This window comes from Dipodomys merriami, unplaced genomic scaffold, assembly GCF_024711535.1.
Source record: "Dipodomys merriami isolate MVZ:Mamm:240054 unplaced genomic scaffold, mDipMer1.0.p SCAF_188, whole genome shotgun sequence".
NCBI classification, from domain to species: Eukaryota; Metazoa; Chordata; class Mammalia; order Rodentia; family Heteromyidae; genus Dipodomys; species Dipodomys merriami.
In genome coordinates, this window is record NW_027203248.1 from 1,964,187 (window position 1) to 1,980,016 (window position 15,830).

General features: G+C 38.8%; 1 long non-coding RNA gene across 1 annotated transcript; it reads left to right on the plus strand.

Annotated features, from left to right (window-relative positions):
• Positions 1–3,327: 3,327 nt before the first annotated feature.
• LOC138830298 (uncharacterized) lies at positions 3,328–15,512 on the plus strand. The gene is made up of 3 exons (XR_011372982.1): positions 3,328–3,491; positions 14,162–14,333; positions 15,329–15,512. It is a non-coding gene; the product is annotated as an uncharacterized lncRNA (long non-coding RNA).
• The last annotated feature ends 318 nt before the right edge of the window (positions 15,513–15,830 follow it).

Sequence of the window (15,830 nt, forward strand, 5' to 3'; positions counted from 1 at the left end):
TGATGAGCACCAGGGAACTCAGATTTTCTTCCCAGTGTCTGATCTCAAATCATCGCCTCCACATGCCCCCAAACAGGCATATTTTAGCTGACTGCTGAAAACAGAGGAACATATCAGAAAGTCAGTTGGCCTCTGACCTCCACCCTGATGAGATCTCTGCCTTTAATGACTTTTGTTTGAAGCTTGAAAAGAGAAAATGAGTCTAAACAGAAAATACAACAGCAGAGATTGTCCAGGCAAGAGAATTTCTTTTCAAGCACCTTCAATATCCAGTCACCCCTTGCCACATGCTGATATTCAGAGAAGGCAAGCTGTAGATTGCAACTTTTTTTGGGTTCAGTGCACTGAGCTTTATGCCACTTGTTTACTGGAGCAGAAGAGGATTAAAGAAGCTGAGCTGCTGCCTCTTTTGAACTAATGTTTATACATACATGTTGTGGGTTATCTGGTTGATTTTACATTCTGGAAAGTCTTCTCCCTGTTTTTGAGCAACCTTCTTTGTTTCTGTTAATAATGATGAGCTTAAAGAAGATACACACACATATGCACGCATGTGTGTGTGTATGCGTGTGCATATATATATATATATGCATGTGTGTGTAATATGATTACATTTGAAAACATAATACACATTGGATTATTTTAGGTCACCTATGACTTACTGGCAAAATTGCTAAAATCCTACTGTTAGGTATGATCTGATGGTGAAACTAAGGTTATTGATCCTAGGGCTGTCAGCTCTGACTCCTCACCCCTATATACCAAATAAAGAGATTGTAATGGTGAAAGGAAAAGAAAGGATGTTTACTTTGAGGTGTGTGGGTATGTCATGGGAAAACAGTACTTCCTCAAGGTACAAACAAAACTTTAGGTTTAACTAGACAAAGAATTAGGGCAGGAGTGAAAGATATGCTTAAACTGTCTCCCTCACAGGTGTGGCTTGGCTGATCACGATCATAGTCCATGTTTGGGAAGGGGATCCAGAGAAAGCAATTGTTGCTTCCGGTCCTGGGGAGGTTCTCATTTTCCTTCCTTGTCATAGTTTCTTCCATTCTTCTGTTGAACATTTTACCCCAATGAGACCTATTCTTCCTGGATTTCAAAATGACTGCAAAGTGAATGACTAGAAAATGGATGAAACTGAAGATCATAATGTTCAGTTAAATAAGCCAGTCCTACAATGAAAGCTAACAGATATTTTCCTTCATTTCTGGAGCTAGGGAAAAAAATGAAACAAAGAAGATAACAGTAACAAAAAATCCAACAATGACAACAACAAAAAAATGATCATGGAAGTACAAGAGGAGCTAGTAGGAACTTATGAAGGGGATAGGAAAGTGGGGTAAACTGAGGTGAATATGATCAAAGTATGTCATATGCATGTATAGAAATGCCATGTAACAATCTCTTCCTATGGGTAATTTAATATATACCAATAAGAAAATTAAAAGATAAAGTTCCTGTGAGCAATCCTTACAAAAAAAGGCTGGGGATAAGGAAGGGCTGCAGTCTTGGTGCTTGTTCTGTATAACAGAACATGAAGGTTATACCTTGGGCAATAGCTGCTCATCCTGAGAACTTTCAAGACCCTATAATCCTCTGCTTATATACAAGAGATGCTTATCTGACCATCTTCTTCCCCCTTTCTGCTTCTCCCAGACTCTATTTAAATTTTATTATTAAAGAGTAGTGATTTCTTAGTAATGGGATGCATATGCTTCTTTAGACATGCATAGCTCCTTAAGCCTGGATATCAGATTGGATACCAAGTTCTTCATTTCCTGTTCTATACTTGGCACTGTTCCAAGTGACACTTGTCTTTTTTTTAAATTAATCATAGCAATAGCAGCTGAAAAATCAGATTAAAAAAGACATTATTCAGATTAATGTGGTATGACTTGAGGATGAGAGTGAAAACTATCTTAAGCTAGTAGTCCTTTAGGGGTGGGAAGATATGGAGGACTGCTAGATTCCCTAAAAATAGTTATATATCCTGTGAAGTCACTTTACCTTGCAAAGTCACTGTGGCACTCGGGCAGTTTGGTGCACACTTTAGAAACTAAGGTTCATTTTTAACACCTCCCCCCATCTGCTAATTGATTGAGGAAGACTTTGGGGATTTAAGAGATGAAAACCAGATGGAACTTGGGTCCCCCTAGTCTCCATTGGAAATGTGCTCAGAACCACATGATGAAAGAGTCTTACTTTGGCTTGTGGCAGGACTAAGATATACATTTTTCTCTTGGCATGCTTCTTATATAGGGGATTATTAATAAAAGTAGTAGTCTATCCTGATTCCTACAATCCCTAGATTCATGAAACATCAATGGAGTTGCTTTTGCAAAATCAAGCTTGGCTTCACATTGGATGTTTCTTTCTTTCATGGAGGATTAGCCTTAGGTGGGTGGGTTTCTAACTTGTGTGATTGTATTTATCTATAATATTCCAGGGAAACACAGGCAACAACTGAAGAAAGGACACTGTTTTTTAGAGTCTGGTATTCCAGAGTCGATGTAATATAAGGTGAGAATGTTCCCCAATGATAATATTGTAATCCAAAATAAAGACACTCGGAAATTTAAGGAATGATTGTTTCGTCAAAGAACAAAGCATTATTTTAAGTTTTAACCTTGACATTGTCTGTAATCCTAACTACTTGGTAGACTGGAGGCAGGAAGATGGAAGCATACCCATTCTGTGTTAGCCTGGGCTGCATAGCAACGTCCTGACTGAAACAAACAGCAAAAACAGCTATTATTCTACTAGTATGGGGAATATGCTCTGAATGGTGACGATATAATGCACCTTCTCATCTAGGAAGTCACCATTAACAGGTTTACAGTTACAGACCATTTCCTTAAGGGAACAACAGCTTGTCTATAGAGCATCAGTATTGAAAGTTGCTCTGGGCTCCATGTTGGGACCTCAAGGGATGTGTCTCCTGAAGTAGGTCATGTTTTCAATTTAGGTCTTATTTCCTGACCTACCTAAAGAAAATGGTTGTTTTTAAATGAGGTAACCATCTCTGAAAGTTTCTAATTGCTTATGATCTTACTTTGTGACATTTCTGAGCATCCCCCCATGCCCAAATTATCCTCAAGAAGCATAGAACTGTGGGAGAGGCTTTCTTCTCCATCTCCTGGAGGCTTTCTTCTCCATCTCAGAGCCAGCCAATGAAAACCATCATGTATACTCTCTTTTGCATCCTGATGGTTGATGCTGGGTACATGGTTTGTGACATCACAGAGTAGTCCAGCTGATCTCACTCACCTGATTCTAGACTTTCTTTATTCCTAGACTTCTTTTTCAATGAACAGAGGTTATGTAGATTTAGTTGTGGATGAGAGAATCAGAAATGGCATTTCATTAGCTTCATGACTTAAAAGAAATTTTCTACAGAGTGTAGGGTTCTTAGAAGGTGCTTTCATGAAGAGTGGTTTGGAAAATCATCTGCACATGAACCCAGACACGCCATTAAAATCTATTGCCACGTAAGTTTCTTCCAACACAAAGCAAAACAAAACCATGTTTTACTTCTGGATACTTTTTATTGTATACAAACAAATTTAAGCAATTGATTTTTCTTTATTTTCTAATTTTAGTTTTTTTTTAAATTGTGAAAATACCGTACAGAGGGGTTACAATTACATGGGCAAGGTAATGCAAAGATTTCTTATCAAGCATTGTTGCCTCCTTCTTTATTTCCCCTTCCCATCTTTTCCCATCTCTCCCCACCTCCCCCTCAACCCTCCTCCCCCTACCCCCCCTCCTCCCCGGCAAAGTTATGAAGTTCGTTTTTCGACATAAGGTCTTGGACATATCATTGTTGCAATGGGTCCAACTGTATCCCTATTTAAACAATTTGTTTTTTCCCTTCCCCTCCACAAATTACACCAACCTCAAATACAGTGAAAACAGGGGTTATACCGTAGGGGAGGGACATACAAAGCAACAAAGAAATATAAATATGTTAGAAACAATCGCATGAAAGAAAAAAAAAACATTTGAGTCCTTATCTTGGGGTTCTTTTCGCCGAACACCAACTTATCTGACCGTTTCTGCTTGTCTCAGACATATACTAGATATTGCAAATAAGGGAAACCATGGGACCTATGTTTCTTTGGGCCTGGCTTACTTCACTTAATATAATTTTTTTCTAATTTTAGTTTTTAAGACATTGAATCAAGCTAAAAGGGGGCTAAGATATTAGGTGGCTAATGTATGTTTGCTTGAAGAGTGAGACTCAGGTTGGTGGTAGGCATGTGTCTGACATAGAAACCTTAAGTGTATTTTTAAAGGGAACTTGAATTATTGGGGTTCTACTCCTGCAAGGCTGCGTGATACACAGTGCCTCTCACTACTTCTTTATTTGTAACAGATAAGGCCAAGTTGTGTATATTCTACATTACATCTCTTGAACTCTGCAGAATTTTTGCTGCCATAACCTTCACCTTCTGGCATTACACCCTGAAATAGAATATGTGATTAAGAAAACATATTTACAGAAATAATCAGGTTACTTATCCATTGACCTTAAATAGGAAATGATTCTGAATTATCTGGTTGGACCCAATGTAGATACATGGAAAAAGAAACTCCTCTTAGCAAAGCACAGAAGTCTGATTCCAAGCATGAGAAGGATTTGATATATTATTTTTGGCCTGAAGATGGAGGAGTCATGTAGAATGGTGAGCAGACATCTTCAACTTGCATGCAGTGATTTCAGACAACAAATGTCCAGATGTGAACAATGGTGCCAATGGACACCTTTATTTTAGACATGGAGAAGAGAATCCAGTCAGGCGGGTGTTGAGGAATAAGTTTATGTCATTTAAGCCACTAAATTTGTGGTAATTTTTAGAGCAGCAAGAGGAAACTAATACTTGTCCTAACTTTTAGTGTCAGGAATTCCTTTATTGATAAAAGGAAGTTGTCTGCTAGTTTGAAGAGATCATTGGTGAGTGTGGGAAAGGGCTAGGGCAGAAACAAACATTTCCACCCACTTTTCTGTCCTTTCTCCAAGGTCTACTGTCCATTCTTGATCACCTCCAATGTACCCTACACAAAAACGTATCTTATACTTTCCTTCATTTCATGCCATGACCAACCCTGGAAATAATCATGTGCCATTTTTATGTGAAGAAATGGAGAATCTGAAAGTTCAGATAACTTGCCCCTGTTTTCCTTGCTGGAATTATGAGATTTGAACCTGAGTATTTAAATGGCTATACACTAAGACTATTTCCTTTATTACTGTGGGCCAACAACTGAGTCAGTAGGTTGATTTAAATTATATTAATTGTTGTAAGTATTAATGGAATTTGTAAAAAGGAACTATGTGATTAGTAATTTTGGTGTGTGTGTGTGTGTGTGTGTGTGTGTGTGTGTGTGTGTGTGTGTGTGTGTGTGTGTGTGTGGTGTGTATGTGTCTGTCTGTCTGTCTCCCTGTCCTGGGTCTTAAACTCAGGGCCTAAGTACTCTCCCTGAGCTTTTTTTGCTCAAGGCTAGTGTTCTATCACTTGAGCAACAGTTCCACTTCTGGCTTTTTGGTAGTTAATTGGAGATAAGAGTCTCATAGACTTTCCTTTCTGGGCTAGCTTTGAACCACAGTGCTCATATCTCAGCCTCCTGAGATTATAGGATTATAGGTGCAAGCCACCAGCTCCTAGCTCATTATTATAATTCAACAAAGTAAATTGATAGCTTCTGAGATACTTGTTTGAAAGTCTGGATCTCTATCAGCAATCAGAAGCTGAGGAAAATCCAGGGTTGTTACTTTGCTGTTTCTGGCTATCAAGTGTTATTTCCATGGAAACATAGCAAATCTGCAAAAACAAGTTAAGTGCCTTAACATAATCACCACTCAATAGCGGAGACTTCCCATGTTTCATTCTAGCTAATATCTATTTCCAGGAGGGGAACAGAGGAGAACTGGCACCAGAGACTTGAAACACACTTATTTCATATCCGTGGTCGATTGTGCAAACAAGGGAATGATTGTTTGCTAATTGCCATTCAGTTTTAGGTAAAGACTAAACAAAGGCATCCATGAACTCCTGTCTCAGGAATGTTCTGCTTTTTCTTGATTTTGTTTGTTTTTTTAGTTGAGGAATTTTTTTATTATTGTAAAGGTGATGTACAGAGGGGTTACAGTTACAAAAATCAGATAATGAGTGCATTTCTTTTTGAACAGTGTCATCTCTTCCCTTGTTTTCTCCTAAGTTTTTCCCCTCACAATCCTCCTCCCCAACAAGTTGTATATTTTTTCAGCATAGTGTCTAGTGAGCAACACTGCTGCATTTGTTCACCTTTTGCCCGACCATTTCCATGCTCCCTCTTACCCTCCCCTAAACATACATACAAGACAAAAGCTATAGAAATCAAAAACAGCAACAAAGAAAAAAAGCAAAATAATAATAAAAACCCTCTTGTTTCCATTTCTTGGAGTTCATTTCGATAAACATCATATATGACCTATATCAAGTCTTTGTTATTAGTGAGTACTATTTTCTCGTTGCTATGAATACCAAAGATCAATGTATATGCGCCAAACAATGGACATATCAAATGTTTTTAAAAATGAAATCATTACCACTGATCAGGGAATTCAAAGCATGTTTCAAGGAGGAGGGGGACCAGAGGATTCTTAATTGTCTGGTGAATGTCAGTAAGGACCACACACAATGCAAGATCCATTCCTTCTGTGGGTTGTTCATTTTCTTTAGAGGGTTTTATCACCCCCAAGTCCCAACAGGAGGGCTCATAAGGCAATATGGAAGGCTTTAGATGAGTTTCTCTTAAGAAGGTTTGTAAACAAATAATGTGTGTCATTATAAGACTATTACAAGATCTCGGGTGGGCTTTGGGTTCCTGCCCAGAGTTTGGAGGTTGAGACAAACAGCAGTGTGATGACACCACTGTGTGGTCCATTGGTTCATTTGGCTGTTGAAGCTTTCATTAAACCCATCAGTCAGTGATAGTGCTGGGGTACCCACTGTGTGTAAAGCACTGAGCCCTGTGGGGGGTGCATTGGAGTAAAGAGAAGGCACAGCTTCTACTCCTGAAGAGCTTTAAATTTACTAGTGCAGTCAGGAGCACAAAATGGAAGTGAGTTGGCAAGTAAGTGAGGGAAACAAGGTATCTACCACACCAACACAAAATCCTAGGCACCACCATTTTCCTGACTTGTTAGCTGGGTTAGGTTAAAATGAATGGGTAACCAGACTTAAATGGAATTAGATGGAAATGTGCAGATTTGTGAGGAGGAGGAGAAAGGGATGGAGAAGCATTTCCCAAAGGAGTAAAAGTAAGGAAGCTGGGTTAAGAACATGAAGGGAGGGAAGCTAATGAGATATTGAGGAGCAAACAAAATTTCTACTCAATCCTCATGAGCTTGTAACTGGGTCAGATCTCCCAAGTAAAAGATTAGTAAGAAAAAAAAAAACAGTGGGTTTGTTAATTCATATGGTATACAGCAACCTCCATAACTCAAAGTGGTGGCTTACACCTCTAATTAATATAACATCTTAAAACAACAAACTTTGAAAAGGTGACAAGACAAAGGAAATCAGTTTTAAGCTTGCAAAAGTGGGAACCTATGAAAAAGTCAATGTGTGGGTAGAAGCTAATCAAGTAAGGTATGCTTGCCAACTCTTTTGGTTCTGCTTCTCAGCTGAGAGGAAGAAGAGGAGGAGAGTTGATACCATTTTTCGAGGTGGAAAGAGGGGATGAGATTGCAAAATCTCTTCTCCTGTTTGTCCTTCCTTAAATTGTGCTCAGCTTAAGATATTTATGTTCAAGAAACATATTTTGTGGATGACACATTATAGCTTCTTTAAGGGATTTGTTTGGACTAGGGGTACGAGAGCGTAGCACTAACCATGAGAACAAGGCTGGAGTCATGGAAAGGGGGAATTATGGAGTCAAGAATCCTGAAATTCCAGATTGAGAGTTTAAATAGGCCTTAAGATAATAAGAACTTTCTAAAGATTTCTGAGAAGGGGCTGTATATCACAGAACAGAGCCAAACACAAAAGCAGAATGGAAAAGAAAATCAGTCATCAGTGGAGAATTTAAGTGCCAGTTCTTCCAGAAGGCACATGCCTCTTCTGTCTCTACTTAGAGGTTAGACCACTAACCATTAAATTAGCACTTTGCTCTTCACTAGTTTAGCTGCTCATATTATACAAAACCAATGTTCAGAGCCATGGGTGATACAAATGTCATATAACTCAATGACCATTACCAGCAAAGAAGTATTTTTCTGGAGGAATAAAAGAGTCTTAAGTAATAATTTTTAATTTTTTTTATGAAGTTAGGAAATAAGCTCAGTTGGGTGCCCAATCAGCTTGTTGTTTTGCATTTAAATGCCTTAATTTGAAACTGGAATCACGTGGAAACATTGGTATTATGGTAGCTATTTTGCTTCGTACACTGTCATATTTTTAAAATGAGGTATGGTCATTTTTGTCTGATCTCTAATGATGAGCTCAGTGAGCAGATTCAAGTTTGGGAACAAAATTCCTTTATCTTCTCAGCTTGAATGTTAATTCAAGAAGAACTCAGTATAAACAAATGATTCCAGGAAAGGAGTTTAGACTCCATAAGTCTGGATGAGACTCTGCAGGGGAAAAAGGGAAGAATGAGGAAGAGCAGAGGGAATTTTGTTAGGGGAAATGGAGGGGTAGCACTCCAGAACATCTGTGCAAAAGCCTGAGACCCTCTCATCTCTCTTACTGTACTTTTGTTCTCAAATAGTTCTGGTTAAAACATAAGTAAGCAATAAAAGTATTTTTAAAAAAACACTCAACCTCATCGAGGACCCAATAAATGGAGATGAAAACAAAGTTGAGCTATTTTTGCAAGCTTTTAAATGGGAAGGATGTGGTAGCAGTGCTTTCTCGATTACAGCACTGGTGATTTGAAATTTTAACTTTCTAGATGTAGCTTGTAATTCAGATGATAGGTTTTAACATATTGCAAGCATTATAAATGAACATTTCCATACTGAAAACTTACGCAATATAACATACAATGTATATGGTATTTGGTCTAAATTCTTCCTCATCAGACTCAGCTACCGTTTCTAGTTGATGCCTTGTGTTCTGGGACAAACACAGTCAATGCTCATGCCATTCCAGGCACTCTAAGTCTTGATGGGTACTCTGTTCCTGAAGTCTGTTCTTTTTCTCATGTCTGTGTTTCCAGAGAAGAGACTATAATTTAGAGGAATTAAGGCTAACCATATAAAATTGCTGATATTTGATTGTGTTTGACCTACAGAAATTGCAATGTCATATCTCAGTCCAACCTGGTAACATGTTCAAACTCACACAGTTGGCATTTCATTCTGAGTCTAGGGTCTTAAACACTAGGCAACACTGCCTATTTTTAACACCAGGCAACACTGCCTATTTTTAGCTTAAAAATGAAGAGGAGCTGAGCCTGGAGCCAAGATTATCAGGAAATTGATAAAACATTGATGGCAAACCACATCAGAACTAGAAAAAATATTATAAAGTCTAATCCCTTCTCAGGGAAGGTGTTACGGACATTGTAACAAACTCCCTCTTGGCCTCATCTCTTAAAGATACTCCCACCCCAAGCCTACCCTCGATATCACCATCCTGGAGACCAAATTTCCAGCATACTAACCTTTGGGGACAGACTCAAGCCATACAAAGCAGAGCAAGAGGCAATCTTGTTTTCCCCAAGATAGCAACAGTTTTAAATTAAGGAAGAGTTTTGACTATTCAGCTTTGTCTTTGACACTATACTTCCTCTTTGTACCTCATAGTTTTCCATTAAATAGATTTAATGGCCATGGGTATCTTGGAGGGTGCTTTGGAAAGGATGCATAAGCTAAATGCACCAAGAGATAAGAGCCAATTGATATTTCTAGCAAGTAATATCCAGGCTCTGGAGAAATGCTTTAAAGAGGGTTTGTCTTGCTGTAGGTGGCAGAGCACCAGACCAGACTGCCCTGTCAACATTCAACAGCAGCCACCTCCTATTGCTTGGATGTTTGCGTCTGAAGAGCTGGGATGAGTAAGCTTCTTATGAACTTAATGTCAGATGAAGTTGAAAACCAACTTCGTCACCAGGTCAAATACTGGCTTTTGTCCCTGGAAAATCTCCCAGTCACTGGCTATCATAGCTGTTGTTACTAAGAAGAGGTTCAAAGAGAGATGGGTAGGCAAAAATGGTCTTTTGTACTTCCCAGAGGGTATGCAGCCAGGCTGCAGATAAAAATGATGATTTATTTTGAAATTTGCTCTTTAATTCTGATGGATTTTCTAAGCAAATGATTCTGATTCCAACAGCTGCTGGGTGAGCAGCATGTACCAGGATAAATCAATCCTTCTGCTACCTCAAGAAAAGTGAATAATATGTCTTAGTTAGTGCAATAGAGATTCCTGCATTCAAGGTGCAGAGCACTGGGCACAACATGTACGTGATCGCAAATATTCAAATAAAATGCAGAGATGCTTCCAAGATAGTAATAAATCATGCAGCACCTTCCCATTTGCATGGAATTTCTGTCAAGTTGAAAGAAGAAAAAAAAAGAAGTGAAATAGGGACTAGCACAATCCAAAATCTAACACGGGATGCCTATTTTTATTCCTTTCGAAGTGGGAACCTGGTCTGGTCTTGCAAAAAATTAAATACAGGTTAATTTGGACACTCCTAGATGAGAAGCAGGTCACAGAATGTGTGTCCTCTGATATCATCTGTCAGGCTCTGGGTGAGAAAATTTGAACCAAAAATTGTCCTGCAATAGTAATGAATGAGGGGAATCCTTGTCTTACTGCCCCCTCCAAAACATCATGAAGATCATTGGGTAGAGGAGAAGAGACAAGAAATGTAATCATTCTATGGAGAAAATAAAACAATGATCAAGGGGGAAAAGGGAAACCAAGGAGCCAGAGAAATGAAGTAGAATTTTTTTTTGTTTAACTTCGATTGAAAAATATTTAATTGACAAAATTGTATGTGTTTATGGTGTACAACATGATATTTAGGTACATATATATACACCAAGGAAACTCAGGATAATTATCTATTACCTCACATACTGTGTTAGTTAACTTTCTGCTGTCATAACAAATACCAGTGATAATGGATTTACAAAAAGGAACAGTTGTTTTTCTGGCTCATAGGTTTGGAGGCTTTAGTATATAACTAGAAGTTCCCATTAAGAGGCAGCATACCATGATGATGTCTGCATAGCAGAGCAAAGCCATTCCCCTCAAGGCCAGAGAATAAGAACAAAGAAAAGATAAGGACTTTGGTATTGATATTCCTCCAGCACAGTTCTTGCTGTTAAGGGTCGTTTTTGCTATTCGGGGTCTTTTATTGTTCCATATGAATTTTTGGATTGCCTCTTCTATTTCCTTGAAGAATGAGGTTGGAATATTGACAGGTATCAAATTTCAAACTCTACTACAAAGCCATAGTAATCAAAACAGCTTGCTACTGGCACAAGAACAGACCCCAGGACCAATGGAATAGAATTGAAAACCCTGAAATGATCCTAAAGACCTATAGCCATCTAATCTTCGATAAGGGAGCTAAAAAAATAGAATGGAAGAAAGACAGCCTCTTCAGTAAATGGTGCTGGCAAAATTGGTTAACTACTTGTAGAAACTAAAGCTAGATCCTTATATATCACCTTGCACCAGAATCAACTCCAGATGGATCAAAGACCTCGGAGTCAAAGCAGACACTCTGAAAACATCACAGGATGGAATAGGAGAAATCCTAGGTCTCCTTGGCACAGGCTGAAATTTTCTTAATAGAGACCCAGAAACACAACAAATCAAAGAAAGGTTGGACAAATGGGACTGCATGAAGTTGCAGAGCTTCTGCATGGCAAAGGATATAGCTAGCAAGATCAATAGAAAACCCACGGATTGGAAGAAGATCTTCACTAGTCATACAACAGATATGGGTCTAAAATATACCTGGAACTTAAAAAATTAAATTCCCCAACAACAAATCTTCAAAGAAACAACTGCCCAATAAATAAGTGAACTAAGGACTTAAAGAGAAACTTCTCTGAAGAGGAAAGAAGGATGGCCAGTAGACACATGAAGAAATGCTCAACCTCTCTAGCCATAAAAGAAATGCAAATCAAAACAGCATTGAGATACCACCTCACCCCAGTTAGAATGGCAAAAATCAAGAACTCTAATAACAACAGATGCTGGAGGGGATTTGGACAGAAAGGAAACTTACTTCATTGTTGTTGGGAGTGTAAACTTATTCAACCACTTTGGAAAACAGTATGGAGGTTCCTCAAAAGACTCTACATAGAGCTCCCCTATGACCCAGCAATCCTACTTTTGGGCATTTATCCAAATGTTCACAAACAAGACCACACTAAAGCTACCAGCACAACTATGTTTATTGCAGCATTATTTACCATAGCTAAGATATGGAACCAACCCAGATGCCTCTCAGTTGATGAATGGATCAAGAAAATGTGGTATATATACACAATGGAATTCTATGCCTCCATCAGAAAGAATGACATTGCCCCATTAGTTAGGAAATGGAAAGACTTGGAAAAAATTATATTAAGTGAAGTAAGCCAAGCTCAAAGAAACATAGGTCCCATGGTTTCCCTTATTTGCAATAACTAGTATATGTCTGAGTTAAGCAGAAAAGGTCAGATAAGTTGATGTTAGGGGAATGAACCCCAAGATAAGTATTCAAATGTTTTTTTTTTGTTTTTTTTTCCTTTCATGCAATTGTTTCTAACATATTTATAAGATTATTTCTTTGTTGCTTTGCATGTCCCTCCCCCACAATATAACCCCTGCTTCACTGTATTTGATGTTGGTATAATTTGTGGAGGGGAAGGGAAAAACAAATCGTTTAACTAGGGATACAGGTGGACCCATTGCAACAATGAAATGTCCAAGTCGTTATGTTGAAAAACGAATATTATAACTTTTGTGGGGGGCGGGGGGAGGATCAGGTCGGGGAGGGGCTAGTATGGGAAGGGATGGGAAGGGGACACAAAGGAGGAGGCAACAATGCTTGATAAGAAATCTATGCATAACTTTGCCCATGTAATTGTAACTCCTCTGTACGTTATTCTCACAATAAAAAAAAAACTTTAAAAAAGAAAAGATAAGGACTGTTGCTTCACTCATCTTCCCTTTGAGGGCACACCCTGATGACCTGAAGAATACCACTCATTTGCTTGCTTTTTGCAGGACCTTCGGGTTTGAACAATGTCTGGGCATTTTTTCCTGAATTTTTTGTTCAAGGCTAGTGCTCTACAGACTTGAGCCACAGTACCACTTCTAGCTTTTCTGAGTAGTTTATTGGAGATAAGAGTATCACAGACCTTCCCATGCTGGCTTCTATCTGAGATCCTCAGATCTCAGCCTCCTGAATAGCTAGAATTACAGGCCTAAGCCAACAGTGCCTGGCTTTCCCATCTCTTAAAGGTTCGGCAACCTCCCAACAGTGCCTCTACTAGGCACAGCTTTAGTGCGTCATTGGAGGGCAAAGAGGGACAGGGAAGAACAGTCCACAGCTAAACTATAACATATCCTTGCCAGCTATTTATGATGAGAACACTTAAAGTCTGCTCCCTGAGCAAATTTCAAGTGCTCGCTCTGTTGTTATTGACAATCTTCTTCATCATGTACAATTGCTCTCTTGAACTTATTCCTCCTATCTAACTGGAAATTTGAATACATGGATCAACAGCATCTCCCCATAAGGCAGTGGGGTTTTTAGTAATGCAACTACAAAGACTTTCATTTGTATTTTGCCCCTTTTTGGTTGCTACCCTGCTGAATATTGGAGAACAGAACAATAGCATTTCAAGAGAACGATGCTTCAAAATAAAGATTTTTAAAAACATTTCAAACACAAAGACTTTATTATTTTTTTGTGTGATGGCTTTAAAAATATTTATTGTTATAGTTAGGGCGATGTACAGAGGAGTTACAGTTATATAAGTCAGAGAAAGAGCATATTTCTTTTTGAACAGTGTCACTCTTTCCCTGTTCTCTCCCAGTTTTTCCCTCCTTCCCCCCAAAAGTTGTATAGTTCCTTTTCAACATAGTGTCCAGTGAGTATCACTGCTGCATTTGCTCACTGTTTGTCCCTCTATTTCTGCAACCCCCCTTATCCTCCCAAGCAAGCCCAAAGGAAAAGAAAACAAAAATAGCAACAGAAGAAAAAAGAACCCTCTGGAGTTCATCAACATAAAGATTTTAATGCAGAAAGAGATATATAAAACAAATGACCCAAAAGATCACTGGATGGATTCTGAGTCTTTGGCTGTCTCCCTGAGAATGATCCAGATGGTGGTAAGCTTACAGAGCACATTGAGTGTCTGTGTGTAAATATTAAAATGTCATTAGTCTTCCTTTTGGAAAACACGAGGATTTGGGTGTTTAAGAGGTCGTTGTGGCTTTGGTGGCCTTACTTTTCTGGCTCCTTACAGACGGGGCAGCGGCAGAATGTGTGCTCTCATGGGCCATAATGCAGTTGTTGTGGCAGCAATTGAAGGGCTTGAAAAAGGAATCATAATTCCCCACCTTCTATTTTGTGCTACTTCAGTCAGATTGCTTCAGGCCTTTGGGTCTAAAAGAAAGGCTTAGTAGCTGGCATTTCTTCCTGTCCATCCATCATAAACACAGAGCAAAACAAATTAATCAAGCCCTTTACCAAAACACAATCTGAGCCAACGGTAAGTTAATACCCCTTATATGTTCAACTCTATTCTGTGCCCAGGACTTGTGCTAAAGTATACCCAAGAATACTTGTGCTCACAAATGCATAGTTTTTGGAAGTTGTAGACAGGGTATACCATCTAAATTTGGTCTGCATTTATAGGCTGGTAGTTCACACCGAGATTCTAGCTATAATTCTGCTGGATGTTCTAATTTCTTAGCCTGATACATGTGGCATTGGAGAAGTTATGAACTAGGATTTATCTTGCACATATGTTGAAGGAAGAGATTTTTTTCTGAATTACAAATGTTATGGTAAAGATTTATAGCAAACCTATATACAGACTAAACCTCCTTTGACCAACTATGACTGCTGTTAGGAAATACTGACCTCATGGTGACTTAGTCTTCTCTGTGGACCTAGGAAACACAAATCCTTTCCCCTGAAAGCTGAAGAATAAATTGTAGCAATGCAGAAAGCCTCCCAACCAGGGCATGAAAAAGAACTGCTACTTTTCCAGGTTCTTTGGGGGAGTTGGGAGAAGGAGATTCAGTTCAGAAAAAGTTCTCTTTCAGGTGAAATCACTTCAGAAAGTTTCTTCTTGTTCTTCTTTTGTTCTATATGAAAGGTGAGGTGGAGTGTCCAGGAGCAATGACATTCTACAGTAGTAATATAGTTGGCCTCACATTGTAGTATATGAACCAGGAAGAGATCCATGATAGCATTCTGGCCAAAAGGTAAGTAAATAATTTTAGCCTCTGGAAGAAATCTGCATCTACTGCACTCAAAGTATCTTCCTAACAAAAGCCTTGTATGACCAAGTCTCACAACTTCCATTTTAATATGTTGAAAGATATAATCTATACTTCTCATGCCAATTTAAAATACCCAACAATTCAGAAGCCATCAAGAGCACCCACTGCCAATCCTTCCAGGAAGATCTCTTATGTATTTCCTTTGTGCATTTGTTTCCTATGTATTGATTAGCCTCAAGTCATTCTTCGTGCCTCTGGCAGTATGACGTCCAGCTGTCTAGAGGGCATAGGAAAGGCACAAACCATTGTGAATAGCAGGGATGGTTAGTGAGATGGGAGCTGGAGACAAAATCTCCTTATTCTACATTTGAATTT